This window comes from Pantherophis guttatus, chromosome 8, assembly GCF_059756535.1.
Source record: "Pantherophis guttatus breed Tessera chromosome 8, ASM5975653v1, whole genome shotgun sequence".
Taxonomy (NCBI): domain Eukaryota; kingdom Metazoa; phylum Chordata; class Lepidosauria; order Squamata; family Colubridae; genus Pantherophis; species Pantherophis guttatus.
In genome coordinates this window covers 81,915,693-81,937,355 of record NC_142070.1, presented here as the reverse complement: position 1 = coordinate 81,937,355, position 21,663 = coordinate 81,915,693, and the positions used below count along the sequence as shown (strand labels likewise).

The window sequence follows — 21,663 nt, the reverse complement described above, 5'->3', positions numbered from 1 at the left end:
GGACACGGGCAGCTACGTTGATGTGCTTCTCATGGGATCCTCAAACAATATCCAAAGCCAACGTTCTTTTGCTCTATAGATCTGAAACTCAGAAGAAAAAGAAATAGTGTGGTGGATTGTCATAACTTGGTTGCTGGACCAGGGCCACAAAAATAAGGAGGATTGCTAGATGGCATCAACCTAGTTAGCATTTATGTCTTGCTATCCAATGGTCAATTAGCCCCAACCACAGCTTAATAGGGAATCATGTGTCTATGGAGATTCTCAGTGATCCAGGTCAGCTGTGAGTTTCCAATATTCTTACTAATGGTTTGCCCCCCGCATGCCTTCCACATATGCGCCTGGCCTTTTGCATATACGCTTTGCTTGCTCACATGCCTTCCATGCATGCGCCCAGCCTCGAAAACGTGGCTAAATAGGATGTCATAGAGCCAGGGCGGTGGGAGGGGGGCAGGCCCTCCCGTGATCTCCGCTACCGGTTCACCAGAACCGGTACAAACCGGCTGAATACCACCTCTGATCCAGGTCACGGTTGTCCCAAAGGTGCTTTTCCAAGAGACAAATGGACTAAAGGCAGAAAACATCCTGCAGAAAGCACGGCTTCCACTTCTCAATGAAGTCCAGTTTATTTTTTTATTTTTATTTTTTATTTATTTTTATATGCCGCCCTTCTCCGGAGACTCAGGGCGGCTTACAATGCGTTAAGCATTGCCTCTTGAAAAAAGCACCTTTGTGGACAATAGGGAATTATGTCTTCCGAATAACAGAAGAGTTGGAAGGGATCTTGGAGGCCTTCTAGTCCAACCCTCTGCTCACGCAGGAGACTCTGTACCATTTCAGACAAATGGCTGTCCAATCTCTTCCAGTGTTGGAGCATCCACAACAGTGGTGGGTTCGGACCGGTTCTAGAGAACTGGTAGTAAAACCGGCGGGAGGCTCCGCCCACTGACCCTGACATCATGAGAAGAGATCTGCGCATGTGCGGAAGCAAGGTGCGTGCGCGAGTGAAGCGAGCTTGCATGTACGATCCCGTTGCGAACCGGTAGTAAAGGTAAGTAGAACCCTCCCCTGATCCGCAACCTCTGGAGGCGAGTTCTTCCACTGATTAATTAATCAGAAAATTAATTAATCAGTTGATTGATTAAATGAAATGCTGCAACAATGGTGCCCACACATGTGGCAAAACATTTTGTGTCCGTATAGGCCTTACCAGTCACCTATGGATTCATCGTGGACAGCCCACAGCCCGTTAGATGTCAAGGTCCTCTTCGAACACGATGGATGAGCATCATCAATTTAGAAAATTTCAAGAAATATTCCAGCTAAATATTCCACCGGTGACTTAAATCGCGGGTGGGCACACACCCCCACCCTGGCTCTTTGCCATCCTATTCAGGCACAGTTTTGAGGCCGGGCACATGCGTGGAAGGCCAGGCACATGCATGGAAGGTGCGCGTGCAGCAAACTGGTAGTAAGAAAATGTGAAACCCACTGCTGGCAGCAGTCTTCTATCTGCAATGGGAGCCCTGGATTTCTCCTGAAGATGAAACCAACTTCAGATGAATCTTGAGCTCTTGACAAGAATCTGACCTACTAACAGTCAAAGCAAATTGGGGGTAGATAAGAGTCAATGGAATTCAGGGTGGGCTGGACTTAAATCTCTCATAGACATGAAGGGACTCAAGACCAATGACATGCTTGACGCTTCCTCCCTTGGGCTCAGCCTGGACACCCCCAACAGCCGATCATTCTCCTGTACAGTAAGAGGGTCCTTCTCTAGGTTGCCCCAGATGATGGAATTGGAGTCTCATTTCACCTCTTACCCTTCGGCATTTCAAACAGCCATAAGAAGACTTTTCATTGTTAATATTACCATTTATTTGAGAATATGCTTTTTAAATTTCAACATGTTATTTTTGGCTTCGGTGTTTAACTAAAATTAACAATTTAATCTTTTCCTTTAATCCCCATTCTCCAGAGGCTACCATTTACTTTAAAGGGAAAAAACTATATTCTCTTGCTTTCAAAAGTAACTTCTACTCTGGGCTATTAATCAAACCTGGAGATGGATTTGTATCAAGTGTGCAAATAGAGACGAATTTTGTAATTGTTGTTTATTTTTTTGCTTCTTGAAATTCATGGGCTTAACTGCTTATATTTTAGAAAGAAAACAAAATGATTCTTTCACAGCAACAAAAGCTCATGCATTTGGATTCAATAGCTATAATTATTGTGGTTTGTTTGTTTATTTATTGACTAGTTGATAATTCAATTTATATGCTCTGGTTTGAGGTGACAGTATTATGGTTAATACTGTTGTTATTATTACTGCTAATCCTTGGCAGCCGGCGTGTCTTATACAAAAATTGTAGTGAACCCTGGAAGTTCACTGCCCTGATGCTTATATGACATCTTTCCCTTAAAATGCGACTCCTTTGGAATAAAATAAAATATAATGATAGATAACTTGAGATAGATTTCCATAAGAACCGTAGGCAAGAAATGTCTGATCAATCTTGCTTTACAAGCAACTGCTGTACTTTTTTTATTTCTCTCTTAGTCAACTGCAAAATGCAATTCTTCAGGGGAAATAATTTCAACTCTACGATTGTTTGTTCAAGTTCTCCTCCTCTCCCCTGTCAGAAGCTTTATATCAACATACATTTTATTCTTTATATAGTTTCCATCTTCCTTTAAAACACTAATAAGAACCCACTACGGTCTGAGAAGCAGCATCTCCACTAGATAAATTGAAACTAAATCAAGTAAAAAGAGCAAACAGGAGAAAAATCTTTTACTCAAACTTCCTCAAACCCCCCAAGTAAGTTATCCAGACCTAATCCGCATATCAAAGGATAAAGTCTGCAAACACAAATAGAGTTAAGCAAATTAGGTCTCCCAGAGATTATTTTCCAAAAAAAATGGGGAAACGGTGGAAGTTGAAATCCCTGCCTGTCTACAACCCTTCCTTGTCCCAACCTCAGCACTTCCAGATCTGGAAGTCTTAGTGGACAACCAGTTAAATATGAGCCAGCTGTGATTTGTATGAACAGAGGGATACAATCAAGATCAAGGGAGGTACTAATACCACTCTTTAAAGCCTTAGTAAGACCACACCTAGAGTACGGCATCCAGTTTTGGTCACCACACTATCAAAATGATGTTGAGACTCTAGAAAGAGTGCAGAGAAGAGCAACCAGGATGATGAGGGGACTGGAGGCTAAAACATACGATGAACGGTTGCAGGAATTGGGTCTGGCTAGTCTAGTGAAGAGAAGGACCAGGGGAGACAGGAGAGCATCTTCCAGTATTTGAGGGGCTGCCACAGAGAGGAGGGGGCCAAGCTATTTCCAAAGAACCTGAAGGCCAGAGAAGGAATAATGGATGGAAATTGACCAAGGAGAGATTCAACCTGGAAATAAGGAGAAATTTCCTGACAGTGAGAACAATCAACCAGTGGATTGCCTTCAGAAGTTGTGGGAGCTTCAACACAGGAGGCTTTCAAGAAGAGACCAGACTACCATCTGTCAGAAATGGTGGAGGGTCTCCTGCTTGGGCAGAGCGGGGTTGGACTAGATGACCTCCAAGGTCCCTTCCAACTCTGTTAATCTGTTCATCTGTATCTATTCTATTCTAGAGCAAGAGAAATATAGCTATTGCATAACTAAACTCCCTGAAAGCAGACGCTGGTATGTCCGCTATTTAACAATGGTGGGCATTCCATACCTCCTACTCACAAACACATTTCTGAAATAAAGGTAAATAAACGTGTAGCACAGTGGATCGTTCCCCTTGCAAAGGGCTTTTTTCTTCTTCTTCTTCTTCTTTCTCTTTCTGAGTTACAAGGATCCTTTTCGGCAAAGAGGGAATAAATCTGTTCTTTCTTTTCAACACAACACACTTCTCGGAGGAGCCGAGTGAAGAGACGTATTTATATAGTGCAAATTTGAAAATAAGCCATAGTTGAAATGCTGGATTAGGAGGAGAAGCCCCGTTTTATCTGCGGTGTTTAAAGACACACACACACAGCAGGCAGCAGCTCAGGAGGGATTAAGAAAGCATCCTGCTTTTACTGTAGCATGAACAACTACAGAGAGCAAGCTTAAGCCAGGTTTTTTTATATATTAAGATTTAATTACATACACAGAGACACATGGTGACTGTTGGACATGTGCAGACACACTGACATACACCCTTATATTGGAAAATAATTCCATCCCTCTCAAAAAATAGGAATGCTATTCCAGATAACCTCCTTTGCTGGATATATAAACACTTGAAACCCAAATGTTATAAACTTTTAAATTTAACACGGACATTGTGGCCTTGGCTGTAGATAAAGGTAAAGGTTCCCCTCGCACGTATGTGCTAGTCGTTCCCGACTCTAGGGGGCGGTGCTCATCTCCGTTTCAAAGCCGAAGAGCCAGCGGTGTCTGAAGACATCTCCGTGGTCATGTGGCCGGCATGACTCGACACCAAAGGCACACAGAACGCTGTTCCCTTCCCACCAAAGGTGGTCCCTATTTTTCTACTTGCATTTTTGACCTGCTTTCGAACTGCTAGGTTGGCAGAAGCTGGGACAAGTCACGGGAGCTCACCCCGTTACGCGGCACTAGGGATTCGAACCACTGAACTTCCGACCTTTTGATCGACAAGCTCAGCATCTTAGCCACTGAGCCACTGCGTCCCACTTGCCTCGGCTTTACTTTCCCTCAATAGTTAATTTGAACACATCTTATGACTGCACTGTGTTGATTATTTATCTATGTATGTATGTATGTATTGCATGGCGTGTTGAAATCGTGCTCCAGTAAAAGAAGAAAAAAAGGAACGCAGGGGTGCAATTCAAACCACGGAATCCAAAAATCTTAACAGGAAGATTGCAAATGTATATCTAAGCTTACTTCATTTTCTGCGGACGGGAATTCAGCAAAACCTCCATTGTAGGCTCTGTCACTATGAGTTATATAGTTTGTTTCTTTGGCCCCACCACACTCACAATTCGGGGACGTTATGTTGGCCCACTTATAGAGAGGACATCTGTGACTCTATCACGACAATATGAGAATTCGGTTGTCCGTATCATCTGGATCAGGGGTGTCAAACTTAAGGCCCAAGGGGTGCTTAAATCTGACCCGCAGGACCGACCTGGAAATAGCCAAGGAGCAGCCCATGGTGCCTCTGGCAGCCAAAATGGGGTGCAGGGGGGGGCTGCATGTGGGGGCCCCCGTGCCTCATTTTGGCCGGCAGGGTGCTACAGGTGGCACCCGACCCATCTTTCCCTCCTCCACCACGTCCGGCCCGCGGAGGAGAACTACAAATGCTGATCTGGTCCTCGAAGAAATCCAGTTTGACACTTCTGGTCTGGGTGATACACGGCTGGTCAAATCCAGGTGTTTTTTTCCACGATGTAGGGAAAGATTGTGAGGGGCACGTGTTCTCTCCAGTGTTGTTTCCACCTCTTGCGGAGTGTCAAAATAATCTTTTACAAGTGGTTTAGCAGTAGAGAAGGCTGGGTATCTGCACTTATTAATGCATTTAGGAGCAATCTAATTGCTGAATGTGACCCCCGCAGGCTGACCTCTGGAACGAAAGTTGTTTAGGGAATTCGTTTCGTACATTAATTAATGTCATTGCAAGCCTAGCCTAATTGTTCCTTTGAAATGTGAATCTAATTTTATGGACATCAACAATCTAAGATGATCTTGACAGTCCAATCTTCCATTTCCTTTTTTTTCTTCTTCTTCTTGTTTTAGCATCCCCATAAGCCCTTGTGGGGTGGAGTCGGGACAACTGAATGGAGCTGAATGTTTACTGGCTGGATGCCTTTCCTGTCACCAATGTGGAGTTTTGTTCAGCAGATATATTCTCATTGTGCCCAGAGAGAGAAATATCTGCCTCTACCTAGGATCGAACTCACTGCGCCACTGAAGTTTTTCCAGCAATCCCCTTTTGCTTCCCCGCCCCCTTTCACCTCTCATATTAGAGGCGAGAGCTTCATGTCTAGGTCACCGCACCACTCTCCAATCTTCCATTTCCTGCTAACTGAAAACAGAAGGGCGTATCGTTTTACAGCAGAATTAAAAGGATACGGACATAAACAGTGCCCTGATGTTGATCCAGCGGTCCATTCTCACCTTGGCCAACCAATTGGCCAAGGAAGTCCACCAGACAATCCCATTGCCATCAAGAGCCACTGGTCCCCATGGCCTCCATTAAGGGGTTCAATCCTTTTTAAAAGCTGGTTTAGCATTACATCGCCCGATATTCCACTCTGTCACGATTTATTTTTCAGCTGGAACCTTTAAGTGGATAATTTATGGACCAGGCCTTTCGAGGAACCAGAAGCGAAGAAGGCATGGAAGAGTTATGACAGTTATCACTTAATTCAGTTATCACTTAATTTTAATCATTTAATTAAAATCTGATTTAATTAGATGTCAGGAAAACATTACAAAGAGGAAGAGAAGGTAGATCTGGTCATTTGCTGGCTGATTTATTTCAGTTAAAGGGAGACTTTCTACCCAATTCCACATCTAAAAGATTCTTGCACCAACCAAACTATCTCACTGAAATGAACCTGGAACAATTGTGGAGAAAAGTTTCATCCTAGACTAATCATGGATTTAGATGTCTACCTATAATACAGGCACTTCCATAGTGCTAAAACATCCATTCTCCATCCTCTGAAAACGTATGGAAGCTGACCCACAAATAAAAGTTCTGAGTGCAACTGGAAAATTTAAGACAGAAGAAAGAAAGAAAGAAAGAAAGAAAGAAAGAAAGAAAGAAAGAAAGAAAGAAAGAAAGAAAGAAAGAAAGAAGGGACGAAGGGACGAAGGGAAGGGAAGGGAAGGGAAGGGAAAGGAAGTTAATGGGAAGGGAGGGGAAGGGAAGGAAATTAATGGGAAGGGGAGGGGAGGGAAGGGAAGAGAAGGGAAGGGAAGGGAAGGGAAGGGAAGGGAAGGAAGTAAATGGATGAAGAAGGGAAGGGAAAGGAAGTTAATGGGAAGGGAGGGGAAGGCAAGGCAAGGAAGTTAATGGGAAGGAGGGGAAGGGAAGGAAAGGAAGTTAATGGGAAGGGAAGGAAATAAAGTAAATGGATGAAGAAGGGAAGGGAAAGGAAGTTAATGGGAAGGGAGGGGAAGGGAAGAGAGAGAAGGAAGTTAATGGGAAAGGAAGGGAGTAAATGGATGAAGAAGGAAAGGAAAGGAAAGGAAAGGAAAGGAAAGGAAAGGAAAGGAAAGGAAAGGAAAGGAAATTTTGGGCTACGTTACTCAAGGACTACCTGTGGATTCTCCATCAATGCATTCATACATTTCCCTTTCTCAACGCTAGGAAATACAACAAAAAACACCCACATCGCAGCAATTCCCAAAAGAATCGCGAACTTCACATCCCAAAGGAGGGGAAAAAAATGTGTGAGCACCAGGACATCCCTGTTAGTTTTAGAAGGTCCTGGAGAGACGCCTCTCTGGCTAGGACTGAATGGGTCATTTTAACAGCTAACTTTTCAAAATACCTGTTAGTTGAAACTGTCTTTTATTATTTTGCTAAAGAGCCAAGAGACTTCAGCAGTCAGGGGTATACCGTGCGAAGCAAAAAATAAAATAAATAAAAATAAAACTATGAAATAATAATTATCTCTCTATTTGCTGGAGGACACTTTGGGATCCTTCGTCAGATTGGAAATTATAATTTGGAAGGTTCCCTGCAATGTATTTATTTTTTCAGTTTAGTAGCTTGGGGGTCATAAATAAATGAGAATGTCTCTCTTATAATGCACATTAACCAGTGTGTTTTTCTTTGCCGTACCCAAGACAGTTGGTGTTTTTGTGGTTTTTTTTATATGAGAGCCTACAGCATTTACAGTGGTGGCTCGTGGAGGCAAGAGGAGTAACCAAAAATCAATGAGTACCAAACAATTTTCCCCCCAGAAGGAATAATGCAAATGAGGAGTCCTTGGTGCTCTCTGAGCTGGCTTGTTTTCTTAGAGACATTTCATTACCAAACTAGGTAACATGATCAGTGATAGAAGGGAGTGGGGTTTGTAGAAAGGAAGTGGAGGAGGAGGCGGAGTGGGGAGGGGAAGGAGGAGGAGGGAGGACTATGGGATCCTTGAGGCTCTCTGAGCTGGCTTGTTTTCTTACAGACATTTCATCACCAAACTAGGTAAGCTCATCAGTGCTAGTGCTTGTAAGGAGTGAGATTTGCTATCAGTTTATCTATCAGTTGGATTCCTCGGCAGTTTCTTGAATAGAAACGAACGGCAAACCGCACTTCTAACTAGTACTGATGATCAGTGGTGAAATCCAACTTTTTTTACTACCGGTTCTGTGGGCGTGGCTTGGTGGGCGTAGCAGGAGAAGGATACTGCAAAATCCCCATTCCCTCCCCGCTCCTGGGGGAAGGATACTGCAAAATCTCCATTCCCTCCCCACTCCTGGGGGAAGGATACTGCAAAATCTCCATTCCCTCCCTGCTCCTGGGGGAAGGATATTGCAAAATCTCCATTCCCTCCCCGCTCCTGGGGGAAGGATATTGCAAAATCTCCACTCCCACCCCACTCTGGGGCCAGCCAGAGGTGGCATTTGCCGGTTCTCCGAACTACTCAAAATTTCCCCTACCGGTTCTCCAGAACCTGTCAGAACCTGCTAGATGATGTTACCTATGAAACATCTGCAAGAAATCTGAGAGAGCACCAGGGACCCCTCATTTCAACCCTGAGCTGCAAATATTCTCCTTTACTCATCATGTAAATAAATGGAATGCGTTCCCAAGGCACATTTTTAAGGCAAATTATGTAAAGAGGTAGAGTTGTATAACGTTGGTTTACATGAGAAATAAACCTAAAAACGACCAGGGATGACATGATGGCAGTAGTCCAGTATTTGAGGGGCTGCCCCAAAGAAGAGGGAGTCAAGCTATTCTCCAAATCACCCGAAGGCAGGACAAGAAGCAACGGATGGACACTAGCCAAGAAGAGAAGCAACCTGGAACTAAGGAGTACCGACAGTGAGGACAATCAACCAGTGGAATGGAAGTTGCTTCCAGAAGTTGGGGCTGCTCCATCACTGGAGGCTTTCAAGAAGAAACTGGACAACCATTTGTCTGAAGTGGTGTAGGGCAATGTTTCTCAACCTTGGAAGCTTGAAGATGGGTGGACTTCAACTCTCAGAATCCCCCAGCCAGCAACGCTGGCTGGGGGATTCTGGGAGTTGAAGTCCATCCATCTTCAAGCTTCCAAGGTTGAGAAACACTGGTGTAGGGTCTCCTGTTGAGCAGGAGGTTGAAGACCTCCAGGGTCTCTTCCAACTCTATTCTGAATCGAAAATTAATTCCAATTCCGATTTATCAGTCGCGTGGGAGGAGGATGAAGCAGCTTTGAAATTAGGTGTTATAATCAGACAGGCGCGTAGAAAACAGAGAACCAAAAAAGCTGCCCTCCCAGCATTCATTTCCGAACTGAATCCAAAATGCACAAAGTCTACCAAAAAAAAATAAATCCAGATGTCATCTCACTGGTTTAAGGTTTCTTTGCATTATAACTCATAAAGCATTCATGCGTTATTGACCCACTAGGCAGAACTCAAAACATCTCCTCTTCAAAACCAAAGATGGACAAACAGCTTTAAAGTAAAAACAAAACAAAATAAAACAAAAACTCTTTTGACAGATGGCCGGAGTCTGTTGTAAGAAACCAAACTTACATCATTTCCACACTCGTGAGACTGAATGGTGTGGTTTCCTAAATTGTCATCCTCCTGAAACAACAACAACATACCTTCGGCGCAGGGGTGAAATATAAAATTTGTTACTACCGGTTCTGTGGGCGTGGCTTCGTGGGGTGGGTTAATGTGACTGGGTGGGCATGGCCAACTTATTTTTTTTTTAACTTTTCAAAGCATTTTTTTTTAATGCTTTGAAAAGCCTCCGCCGATCAGGCAACTCAGCTGGGATCGTCAGAGAGGCATTTTTTAAAAAGCCTCTCTGATGATCCCAGCTGAGTTGCTTGATCGGCAGAGAGGCTTTTAAAAAAAAATGCTTTGAAAAGCCTCTCTGACGATCAGGCAACTCAGCTGGGATCGTCAGGGACTTTTCAAAGCATTTTTTTTTACCACCTCTTCGGCCAAGAGGTTGCAGAAAAAAATGCTTTGAAAAGCCTCTGACGATCCCAGCTGAGCCGCGGGATCATCAGAGGCTTTTTCTTTTTTTTTAACTTTTAAAAGCAATTTTTCGTCGGAAGAGGTTGTAAAAAAAATGCTTTTAAAAGTAAAAAAAAAAAGCAGTTTATCTATCATTTGGCTTCTTTGGCAGTTTCTTGAATAGAAATGAACAGCAAACCACACTTCCAACTAGTACTGATGATCAGTGGTGAAATCCAAATTTTTTTACCACCGGTTCTGTGGGCGTGGCTTGGTGGACGTGGCAGGAGAAGGATACTGCAAAATCCCCATTCCCTCCCCACTCCTGGGGGAAGGATATTGCAAAATCATTCCCAACCCCATTCTGGGGCCAGCCAGAGGTGGTATTTGCCGGTTCTCCAAACTGCTCAAAATTTCCGCTACCGGTTCTCCAGAACCTGTCAGGACCTGCTGGATTTCACCCCTGGGGAATGGGGATTGAAAAAAAACAAGAACCTCATATTTAGTTCACGAAGCTTTGCTCTCCGCAGAAGGCGATCAAAGTCTCCTTCCCTTTATGACTTTGGCAGGAGCTAACCTCTTCTGGGGAAGGGATCACCACGTTAGATGTTGCCGAACATATTTGATATTAAAGCGCTAAAGTGCCAGCGAGGTGCTGATTAATTAACTCAGGTTGCAGAGCTGAATTGGTGCAACAGCTGTTTGGAAAACCGTCATTAACTCCGTCTCCTTTCCTGTCAATTAACTGGCTGATGGCATCGGTGCCAAACGGGAACCCCGGGGAAGAGAATCTGCTACAGACCTCCAGGCTGAAAATAATAATAAGAAGGATGATATAAATACAAAGGCCTGCAAATAGAAAGGGAACGACGGTGGCAAAGGCGAGCAAGGGTGTTACCGATAGGAATAGGCGCCTTGGGTGCCATCCCAAAACAACCGGAGCACCACTTGAACACCATCGTCGGCATTGACAAATTCGCCATCGGTCAATTGCAGAAGGTGGCTTTCCTTGGAACTGCTTCCATCCTGCGATGATATCTGTAACGCTGTCAAACATCCACATCTGCCTATCCTCCAGGGCCTTGGGAAGGAGTGGATAGGTAGACAAAAAGGCCAAATCCAGTCTGAACATGTGGGTGACTGGGGGGGAAGGGGGAGGAGGAGGAGGAGGAGGAGGAGGAGGAGGAGGAGGAGGAGGAGGAGGAGGAGGACAACAAAAAGAATTAAAATTACAATTACAATTAGGAGGAGGAGGAGGAGGAGGAGGAGGAGGAGGAGGAGGAGGAGGAGAAGAAGAAGAAGAAGAAGAAGAAGAAGAAGAAGAAGAAGAAGAAGAGGAAGAAGAAGAAGAAGAGATGAGAAGAACAGAACAGAAGAAGATAACAACAGAAGAAGAGAAGAACAGAAGAAGAAGAAAAGAGAAGAACAACAGAAGAAGAGAAAAGAACAGAAGAACAGAAGAAAAGAGAAGAGAAGAACAACAAAAGAGAAGAGAAGAACAGAAGAAGAACAACAGAAGAAAAAGAGAAGAACAGAACAGAAGAACAGAACAGAAGAACAGAAGAACAGAAGAGAAAAGAAGAACAGAAGAAGAACAGAAGAAGAAGGAGAGAGGAACAGAAGGAGGAGGAGGAGGAGGAGGAGGAGGAGGAGGAGGAGGAGGAGGAGGAGGAGGAGGAGGAGGAGGAGGAGGAGGAGGAGGAGAGTGTGGGGGAGGTGGTCAGTAGAATCATAAATGAAATCAGAGGACCAGACCAGCTAGAAAAGATGACGGGAGTGAAAAGAGCAGCTGAGAGAAAGCAAGACTTTTCAGGAGTCCCTTCCCTTCTCAACAGCAACCATCAACAGATGCCTCCAGGCGGAATGTCAGAACGGAAACCTCATGGAATCGGAGGTGATTGAAATGCTGGCCCAGGTGACATTTTCTCCTTTCGACTTTTGGCTTCCGAAGGAGAAAGGAAGGAGGCAGCTTTTTCCTCTCCTGATATTTGGGGTTGGTGCCCAACAGGCAGACGGAGCTGGGTGTCCCCCTAATGACAATATATTTGGAAAATACAACGTCAGGTGAAAAAGGGGGGCAAAAAAACTGTTCGGAGGAGAAGACGGCCTTAAAGAAACTCCTTAAGTGGGCTGGGATTTTATTTTTCTTTTAATGCACCTTAAATTACAGCAACAAATTCAGAGCTGGGTTTCACATGTTCTTACCACTGGTTCACCACGCAAATGAGCCTTCTGTGCATGTACCCAGCCTTCTGTGCATGTGCTCTGCTCACGCACGTACCTTTCGTGCATGCGCCTGGCCTCAAAAATGTAGTTAAATAGGACGGTATTACACAGTCGCCGCTACCAATTTGCCCGAACCCATCCGAACCGGCTGAATACCATCACTCAATGAATTCTATTTCACACTTACGTCACCAAGATCTTATTAACGGTATTGTATTGTGACTGTCCAAAGTTACAGAAAAAAGGGACTTATGGCCGGCTTTCACACTTACGACCCTTGCATGGTCACATGATTAAAATTCAGAGGCTTGGCAACTGGTTCATACTTACGACCGTGTCCCAAGGTTGCGTGAACCCCTTCTGGCAAGCAAAGCCAAGGAGAAAGACAGATTGACTGAACAATCAGATTACTTATCAACTGCAATATTCACTTAACAACGGTGGCAAGAAGGATGGTAAAATGGGACAAAGCTCACTTAACAAATGTCTCACTTAACAACAGAAATTTTGACCTCCCTGTGTTCTGTTTGACATGCTTGGTGGTGATAAGGAGATAATTTCAAGAAAAGTGACGATCAGGTATACTTTTAACTGCTAGTTTAAAAGATTCTCTTTTTTTGTTATTTTTGTTATTTTTTTCCTTTATTTATTAATACTATAAGATGGAAAAATGCAAAAGAAAATAGTAGGAAAGATAGGGGAGGGAAAAGGGAAGGGAAAATTGCAAGAAAAGGCATTGTCTTCTGACTCCCTTTGGTGCAGTAAAATAATAACATCAAAACTCTACTTTTTACTTTTACACAATAGCACCAGCTAGCCATTTCTATAACAACAAACCTGTCTCATCGGTAAACCCAAAATCAAAGTTTCATTTTCCCTCCATCTCAAGCACAAAGTCCAGAAAAGGTTTCCAAGTAGAAATAAAAGTAATTGTTTTTTTTTTTCTTTAATCAAAACAGTCACTTTAGCCATGATGCTAACTCCATCAACTCGGTTAAATCTGTCCATGTATTCTTTACAGATTTACAGACTAACAGAGCCGAAAGGGACCTTGTAGGTCATCTAGTTCAAACCCCCCCCCCCGCCCAAGCAGGAGACCTTACACCATTTCTGACCGATGGCAGTCTGGTCTCTTCTTGAAAGCCTCCAGGGATGACGCTCCCACAACTTCTGAAGGCAACTTCTGTTCCATGGGTTGATTGTTCTCACTGTTAGAAAAATCCCTCCTTATTTCTAGGTTGAATCTCTTCTTGATCAGTTTCCATCCATTATTCCTTGTCTGGCCTTCGGGTGCTTTGGAGAATAGCTTGAGCCCCTTCCTCCTCTTGGTGGCAGCCCCTCAAATATTGGAAGATGCTCTACTGTCTCCCCTGGTCCTTCTCTTCACTAGACTAGCCATGCCCAGTTCCTGCAACCGTTCTTCGTATGTTTCAGCCTCCAGTCCCCTCATCATCCTGGTTGCTCTTCTCTGCACTCTTTCTAGAGTCTCAGCCTCTTTTTTATAGTGTGGTGATCAAAACTGGATGCAATACTCTAGGTGTGGTCTTACTAAGGCTTTATAGAGTGGTATTAGTACCTCCCTTGATCTTGATTGCATCCCTCTGTTAATGCAATTTAGGATTGCATTGGTTTTTTGGGCTGCTGCAGCACAAGGCTGGCTCATATTTAACTGATTGTCCACTAGGACTTCAAGATCCCACTCACAGTTACTGCTATTAAGCCTGGTTTAACTCCTGCAGCCCTTCGTCCCTCGTGGGAATCCAAGTGTCCAGTGGTGGGTTTCAAAATTTTTTACTACTGGTTGTATGGGTGTGGCTTGTTGGGTGTGGCATGGCTTGGTGAGCGTGGCTTGGTGGGTGTGGCAGGAGAAGGATACTGTAAAATCTCCATTCCCACCCCACTCCAGGGAAAGGATACTGCAAAATCCCCATTTCCTCCCGATCAGCTGGGACCTGGGAGGCAGAGAATAGATGGGGGTGGGGCCAGTCAGAGGTGGTATTGGCCGGTTCTCCGAACTACTCAAAATTTCCGCTACCGGTTCTCCAGAACTGGTCAGAACCTGCCGAAATCCGCCTTTGCAAGTGTCCCTCCATTTCAGAGAGGCCTGTTTAATCTAATATTGGGCCTTTGGTTGCGGATCTCCTTAAACGGGGGTCGAGAATCAGGAGGAAAAAAAAATCTGGGTTAAAAAAAATGACACGTGTGATCCAACACCAGCGCAACTCGCCGTGAGTTGCCAACACACAGGCACGCGCAGAACGAAAGCCCTTCCAAAACGTATCTGAAAATAGCATCATGTGCTCCGAGTTAAAATAAATAAAGAAAAGAAAAGGCACGGAAGGATAGCCGTGACTTGATACAGACAAGGCATCTGCCTTGCGATATAACATTTAAGTCTTGTGACGGAAATAAATCACGGTAGGAAAGAATGTGAACCATTCACTCACCGGATTTTCTGTCTTTCTCCCTCCACCCCTCCTTCTTATGGGAGAGGCCTTCCCGAAGTCTGCACCGCTACGCGTAAGCGTAATGTGATGATAAATGAGGAGGAGAGCACAATTCGAAATGTGGCAGGTACTTTGGGGGAAGATGCTGAGATATTAAAGGGGGAAGAAAAGAATACTTCGATTTCTACAAGTAAGTATTAAGTTGGGAATCTCCTTTTTGCTTATAATCTAATACTCTGCTCGGGTGCCGTATCATCAAACAATGCCAACAAACCGCAGCGGTAAAATAGATTTTAGACGAAGATGAATAAGAGAGGGAGTTATCTTTTTCCTTTCTCTACGCCTTGCGTTTTTTTTTCCCTCCCAATATTCAGTTTTATCTGAAGAGCCCAGCAGAAAGGTTACCGTTGACATAAAACATTCCCATCTAATTTAGTATTCCTTTTCCCTTGGGTACCCCCCCCTTTTTTTTTTTTTTAAAGGAATGAAAAAAGACAATATCTGGGCTTTTATGTTGAATGAACAAAGGCCATACAATTGATTAAAGAAACACAATAAATAGCAAAACTTTGATACCCCCGGCATTTGATAAATGTGACTCAGAAAACCAGGAGTTGGTGTTTTAAAGGCTTTTTATGGGACGCAGTGGCTCAGTGGCTAAAGACGATGAGCTTGTCGATCAAAAAGGTCGGCAGTTCAGCGGTTCGAATCCCGAGTGCCGCGTAACGGGGTGAGCTCCCGTGACTTGTCCCGGCTTCTGCCAACCTAGCAGTTCGAAAGCAGGTAAAAAATGCAAGTAGGAAAATAGGGACCACCTTTGGTGGGAAGATAACAGCGTTCCGTGTACCTTTGGCGTGGAGTCATGCCGGCCACATGACCACGGAGACGTCTTCGGACAGCGCTGCCTCTTCGGCTTTGAAATGTCAAATAAGCACTGCCCCCTAGAGTCGGGAATGACTAGCACATATGTGCGAGGGGAACCTTTACCTTTATTTTTAGAAGTATGCTATTAATTTGTAGATAAAGAAATTATCACAGCTTGCTTTTTAACCCCTGTTCTCAACTAAAATGTGGCAGAGCAGAAGGCCAGCAGTTAAAATAATATCATTTATTTCCTTTTTCCCCCCCAAACTCCTTTCCTATAATATCAAATTCTGGTAATCTGAAATATTTTCTCTTATTTAACAATCATCAAGCCTGCTCAATTCAGTTGGCAATTTAATAGCCCTCTGAATTTATTGATACCCTACGTCCCTTTTCATTGATTATGGGTTTTATATGGACAATTGCTTAGCAGACTTTCTACGCTGATATTGCATCTCATACTCCGAAAAATATGGTACGTGGCCTATCACAAGCTCCATAATTCTCGGATGCTACTTCTCTTTCAATCCCCCCCTACATCTCTTTTTTGAGGAGTGTTTTGGGCAAATTTCTGTTCAAAGCTGAAATTATGGTAATTTCAAGTAGGAAGGAAGATAGGAAGAATTTACAGATAGAAAATCCATCTCCTTTCTCTCTCTCTCTCCCACTCTCAGAGCTTATTTTTAGGGCTGCCAATGCTGTAATCACTACACAATATTTTTATACTGCCTGTGACCAGGTAGATGTAAGAACAAGGATATGAATTACAGAAAGAGCTTCCAAAAATTTGAACCTCTTAACAGGTGAATAGCAACTAAAGTGGTCCTGTACTAGAAGCAACCCAACAAGACAGACAGAGACTTCAGAGGACAATTAGGACTGCAGAAAAAACAATGGCTACCAACCTGCCTTCCATGGAGGACCTGGATACTGCACGAGTCAAAAAGAGGGCTGTGAAAATATCTACAGACCCCTCGCATCCTGGACATAAACTGCTTCAACTCCTACCCTCAAAACGACTCTACAGAGCACTGCACACCAGAACAACTAGACACAAGGACAGATTTTCCCTGAACGCCATCACTCTGCTCAACAAATAATTCCCTCAACACTGTCAAACTATTCACTAAGTCTGCATTACTATTAATCTTCTCATCGTTCCCATCACCCATCTCCTCCCACTTAGGACTATAACCTTGTTGCTTGTATCTTTATGATTTATATTGTTTTATTTAGTTTTCTAGTATGTTTTTGATTGCTTATTTAGTATCCTATGACTATCACTATGTGTTGTATCTTATGATTCTTGATGAATGTATTTTTATGTACACTGAGAGCGTATGCACCGAAGACAAATTCCTTGTATGTCCAATCACACTTGGCCAATAAAGAATTCTATTCTATTCTATTCTGTTCTGTTCTGTTCTGTTCTGTTCTGTTCTGTTCTGTTCTGTTCTGTTCTGTTCTGTTCTGTTCTGTTCTGTTCTGTTCTACCCTACTTCTACCCTACTCTACTTCTACTCTACTCTACTCTACTCTACTCTACTCTACTCTACTCTACTCTACTCTACTCTACTCTACTCTACTCTACTCTACTCTACTCTACTCTACTCTACTCCTATCCTATCCTATCCTATCCTATCCTATCCTATCCTATCCTATCCTATCCTATCCTATCCTATCCTATCCTTTCCATATAAGAGTGATGGAGTCCATCAAGGACTTGGTTGAAGCTTGTCACTGGGAGCAAAAGTTATTGGGGCTTGCATTGGAGGTTTTGGACAAAATTCTTGAAGGTCCCTTGGAGATCCAATCGGTCGATCCTAAAGGAAATCAACCTTGAGTGTCCTTTAGAAGGACAGATCTTGAAGCTGAAGCTCAAATACGTTTGGCCACCCAATGAGAAGTGAGGGCTCCTTGAAGAAGACCCTGATGTTGGGAAAGATGGAAGGCCAAAGGAGAAGGGGAAGGCAGAGGATGCGGTGGTTGGATGTTGTCATCGACACAATGAATTTGGACGAACTCTAGAAGTCCGTGGAGGGCAGGAGCCCAGCATCACTGTGAGTTGAGTGGGGCATATCAATTCTCTTAATAGATTAAATAAATATAACAAATGTGGCAAGTCCAGTTTCAGACAGCCTAGATGCTAAGCCCGCTCTAGGTGAAATGCTTCTCCGATTCTATCTCAGTTTCCTTATTGTAATGAAAAGCTAACAGCAGGCCCAAACTATTATAATTAAAGAGATCAACATATTTGGAAAGCCTAGTCATAAATCTTACTCCGCTAAACTACTGGTGCAGTCTTCCCTATCTGTGAATTTCCTCTCTGCGGCTTGCCGGGGACCGTGGGGAGGGAGTCTGGGTGAATATGAAGGACATGAAATCTCTGGATGTTGATCACTTGTAATTAGGGTAATCTTCAGAACCGTGAACTACCGTAGGGTCCGCCTGTCTTCAGATGGAGCCGATGCCACATCACACCACCCTACAATCCTTAGGAAGAAGGCACACCACGAGAACTGGATGTCCTTCCTTAATTTGGGAGCAGTGGGCTGACCCATTCAAGAGGGACAATGAGAGAATACATTGATTAGTCAGAGAGAGAGGGGGGGAGGGGGAGGGGGAGGGGGAGGGGGGCAAGGAGAGAGAGGAGAGAGAAAGAAAGGGGCAGGGAGAGAGAGAGGGAGGGGAAGGGGAGAGAGGGGGTGGGTGGGTGGGAGAGAGAGAATGAGAGGAAAGAGAGGAGAGAGAGATAAACAAGAGCAAAGGGAGAAGGTGAGAGAGAGGAGAGAGAGGAGAGAGACATGAGAGAGGCGAGAGCAAAGAGAAAGAGGAGAGAGAGGTGGGAGAGAGAGAGAAACGAGAGCAAAGAGAGAAGGGGAGAGAGAGAAGAAAGAGGAGAGGAGCAGGGAGAGAAAGAGAAGAGAGAGAAGAAAGAGAGAAAGAAAGAAGAGAGGAGGAGAGGAGAGAGAAAGAGGAGGGAGAGGAGAGTGAGAGAGGAAAGAGAGGAGAGAGTAAGAGAGAGGAGAGAGTGAAAGAGAGGAGAGAAGAAGGAGTGAAGAGGGGAGAGAGAGAAAGAGGAGGGAGAGGAGGGAGAGAGAGAGAAACGAGAGCAAGGAGAGAAAGGGGAGAGAGAGAGGAGAGGAAGAAAGTGCAGAGGAGAAGGGAGAGAAAGAGAAGAGAGAGGAGAGAAACAAGAGCAAGGAGAGAGAGGAGAGAGAGAGAAAGGGAGAGGAGAGTGAGAGAGGAAAGAGAGGAGAGAGTAAGAGAGAGGAGAGAGTGAAAGAGAAGAGAGAAGAAGGAGTGAAGAGGGGATAGAGAGAAAGAGGGGAGGAGGAGAGAGAAAGAGGAGAGGAGAAGGGAGAGAAAGAGGAGACAGAAATGAGAGCAAGGAGAGAAGGGGGAGAGAGAGGAGAGAGAAAGGGAGAGGAGAGAGTAAGAGAGAAGAGAGAGTGAGAGAAAGGAGAGAGCAAGAAGAGGGGAGAGAGAGAAAGAGAAGAGAGAGGAGGAAGAGAAGAGAGGGAGAGGGAGAGAGAAAGAAAGGGGAGAGAAAGAGAGGAGAGAGGGAGGGAGGGAGAGAGAGAATGAATCTGCAAAGCGGGACTCTCTCCTACAAAGAGATTCCGTCCTGAACCAGAAGCATTTTCTCGGAGAGCGAGAGAAAGAGACATAAACGTTTTGAGTGAAGCGAGAGAATGGTAAAGGGTTCATAAGGGAGAGAGATACAGTTAATATCTGGAAAGATGGCTACAGCACTACCGGGAAGCCCTAAAGTACCTGGAGGTACAGAACTCAACTTGCCAAATTTGTCCAGGGAAAGCCATAAATCAGCTGGAAACGACCAATCAAAGCCTAAGTGGAAGCCTTCTGGTATTTTAGCATTTCTTGTGATTCGATTTTAAAAACAATTTTGAAACATTCTTTCCCCCAAAAAGAAAAGAATAAAAAAGCCCCAACGTCCCAGCTGTTTATTCTGAGGCTGTAAAACATCATGTCCAGCAGTCTAGGAGACTGGAAGTTCTAGAACCATTTAGCCATGAAAACCAGCTGGGTGACTTTGGGCCAATCACCAGGAGACGGTGAGTTCTAGTCCTGCCTTAGCCATGAAAGCCAGACAGGTGACCTTGAGCCAATCACCAGGAGACCGGGAGTTCTAGTCCCGCCTTAGCCATGAAAGCCAGCTGCGTGACTTTGGGCCAATCACCAGAAGATTGGGAGTTCTAGTCCTGCCTTAGCCACAAAAGCCAGCTGGGTGACTTTGAGCCAATCACCAGGTGACGGTGAGTTCTAGTCCCGTCTTAGCCACGAAAGCCAGCTGGATGACTTTGAGCCAATCACCAGGAGACGGTGAGTTCTAGTCCCGCCTTAGCCATGAAAGCCAGCTGCGTGACTTTGGGCCAATCACCAGAAGATTGGGAGTTCTAGTCCTGCCTTAGCCACAAAAGCCAGCTGGGTGACTTTGAGCCAATCACCAGGTGACGGTGAGTTCTAGTCCCGTCTTAGCCATGAAAGCCAGCTGGATGACTTTGAGCCAGTCACCAGGAGATGGTGAGTTCTAGTCCTGCCTTAGCCATGAAAGCCAGACAGGTGACCTTGAGCCAATCACCAGGAGACCGGGAGTTCTAGTCCCGCCTTAGCCATGATGGCTAAGGGATTGGCTCAATGACTTGGAGCCAGTCCCTCCCTCTCAACCCAACCTACCTCGCAGTATTGTTGTTGTGGGGAAAATAGGAGGAGGAAGCTGTGTGGGCTACGTTCATCTTCAGTTTACTTGTAAAAAATAAAAAAGGCGGGATAGAGAGAAATAAAAACGGAACACCCGTCCCAATTTTTCCTCCCGGTTTTCTGGAAAGATCCCATCTCCAGCGTGTTTTGTTTGCAGGTGGTCACCAGATCTCTTTGCTCGGTGCCTCCCTGTTCATGGGATCCTCTGCCAAAAGCAATTTGTCAGCCCAGCTCAGGTTGCAATTATTTATAGACTAACGAAGATCTATTTTTTATTATTATTATTATTGTTATTTATTCACACAGGCCTTCCGGAAACCAAATGATTGGCAAGGAAGCGGCTTACGGAGAAATGTAATGCAATGTTTGTTCTCACTGTACCCTTTTCAATAGGGTTTAACTCTGTATTGTGCTCCAAGACGTAAGCCGGGGGGAGGAAACTGTGACAGAGAAGTACATTCAGACAACCGTTCCAACTGCTTAGAGTTGGCAATCGGAAGAAAGGCCACAAGCCAGGAGTGAAATCCAAATTTTTTCCCTACCGGTTCTGTGGGCGTGGCTTAGTGGGCGTGGCAGGGGAAGGATATTGCAAAATCCCCATTCCCACCCCACTCCAGGGGATGGATACTGCAAAATCCCCATTCCCTCCTCACTCCTGGGGGAAGGATATTGCAAAATCCCCATTCCTTCCCAACTCCAGGGGATGGATACTGCAAAATCCCCATTCCCTCCTCACTCCTGGGGGAAGGATATTGCAAAATCCCCATTCCTTCCCAACTCCAGGGGAAGGATACTGCAAAATCCCTATTCCTTCCCCACTCCTGGGGGAAGGATAATGCAAAATCTCCATTCCCACCCCACTCTGGGGCCAGCCAGAGGTGGTATTTGCCGGTTCTCCGAACTACTCAAAATTTCCACTACTGGTTCTCCAGAACCTGTTAGAACCTGCTGGATTTCACCCCTGCCACAAACCCCTGGAATTATTGGATTTAACAAAATAGGACGGGATGGACGGTCAACTTCTTGTAATTGATTTTCTTCTTTTTGCAAGTAAATAATTTTTTTTAAAAAAAGGATTTCGTTTAAAGCGATCAGCAAGCATCATGTTTTTACTTGGCTGTACACCACCCTGAGTCCTCAGGGAGAAGGGCGGTATACAAATTCAAAATAAAATAAAATAAAATAAAATAAATAAAATCTACCTTTTGAGCCTTTCAGGTATACAGTAGTGATCAAAATTGTGGAAACCTTTTGGG

The 21,663-nt window shown here is 44.4% G+C and overlaps 1 protein-coding gene and 1 long non-coding RNA gene across 3 annotated transcripts in view; one reads left to right on the top strand and one right to left on the bottom strand.

The window, feature by feature from the left end:
* The window catches only part of PPARGC1A (PPARG coactivator 1 alpha), a 523,380-nt gene that overhangs the window by 235,481 nt on the left and 266,236 nt on the right, over nucleotides 1-21,663 (bottom strand). The window lies entirely within an intron of this gene.
* On the top strand, nucleotides 14,789-17,085 carry LOC148112729 (uncharacterized). The gene is made up of 2 exons (XR_015729087.1): nucleotides 14,789-15,008; nucleotides 16,357-17,085. It is a non-coding gene; the product is annotated as an uncharacterized LOC148112729 (long non-coding RNA).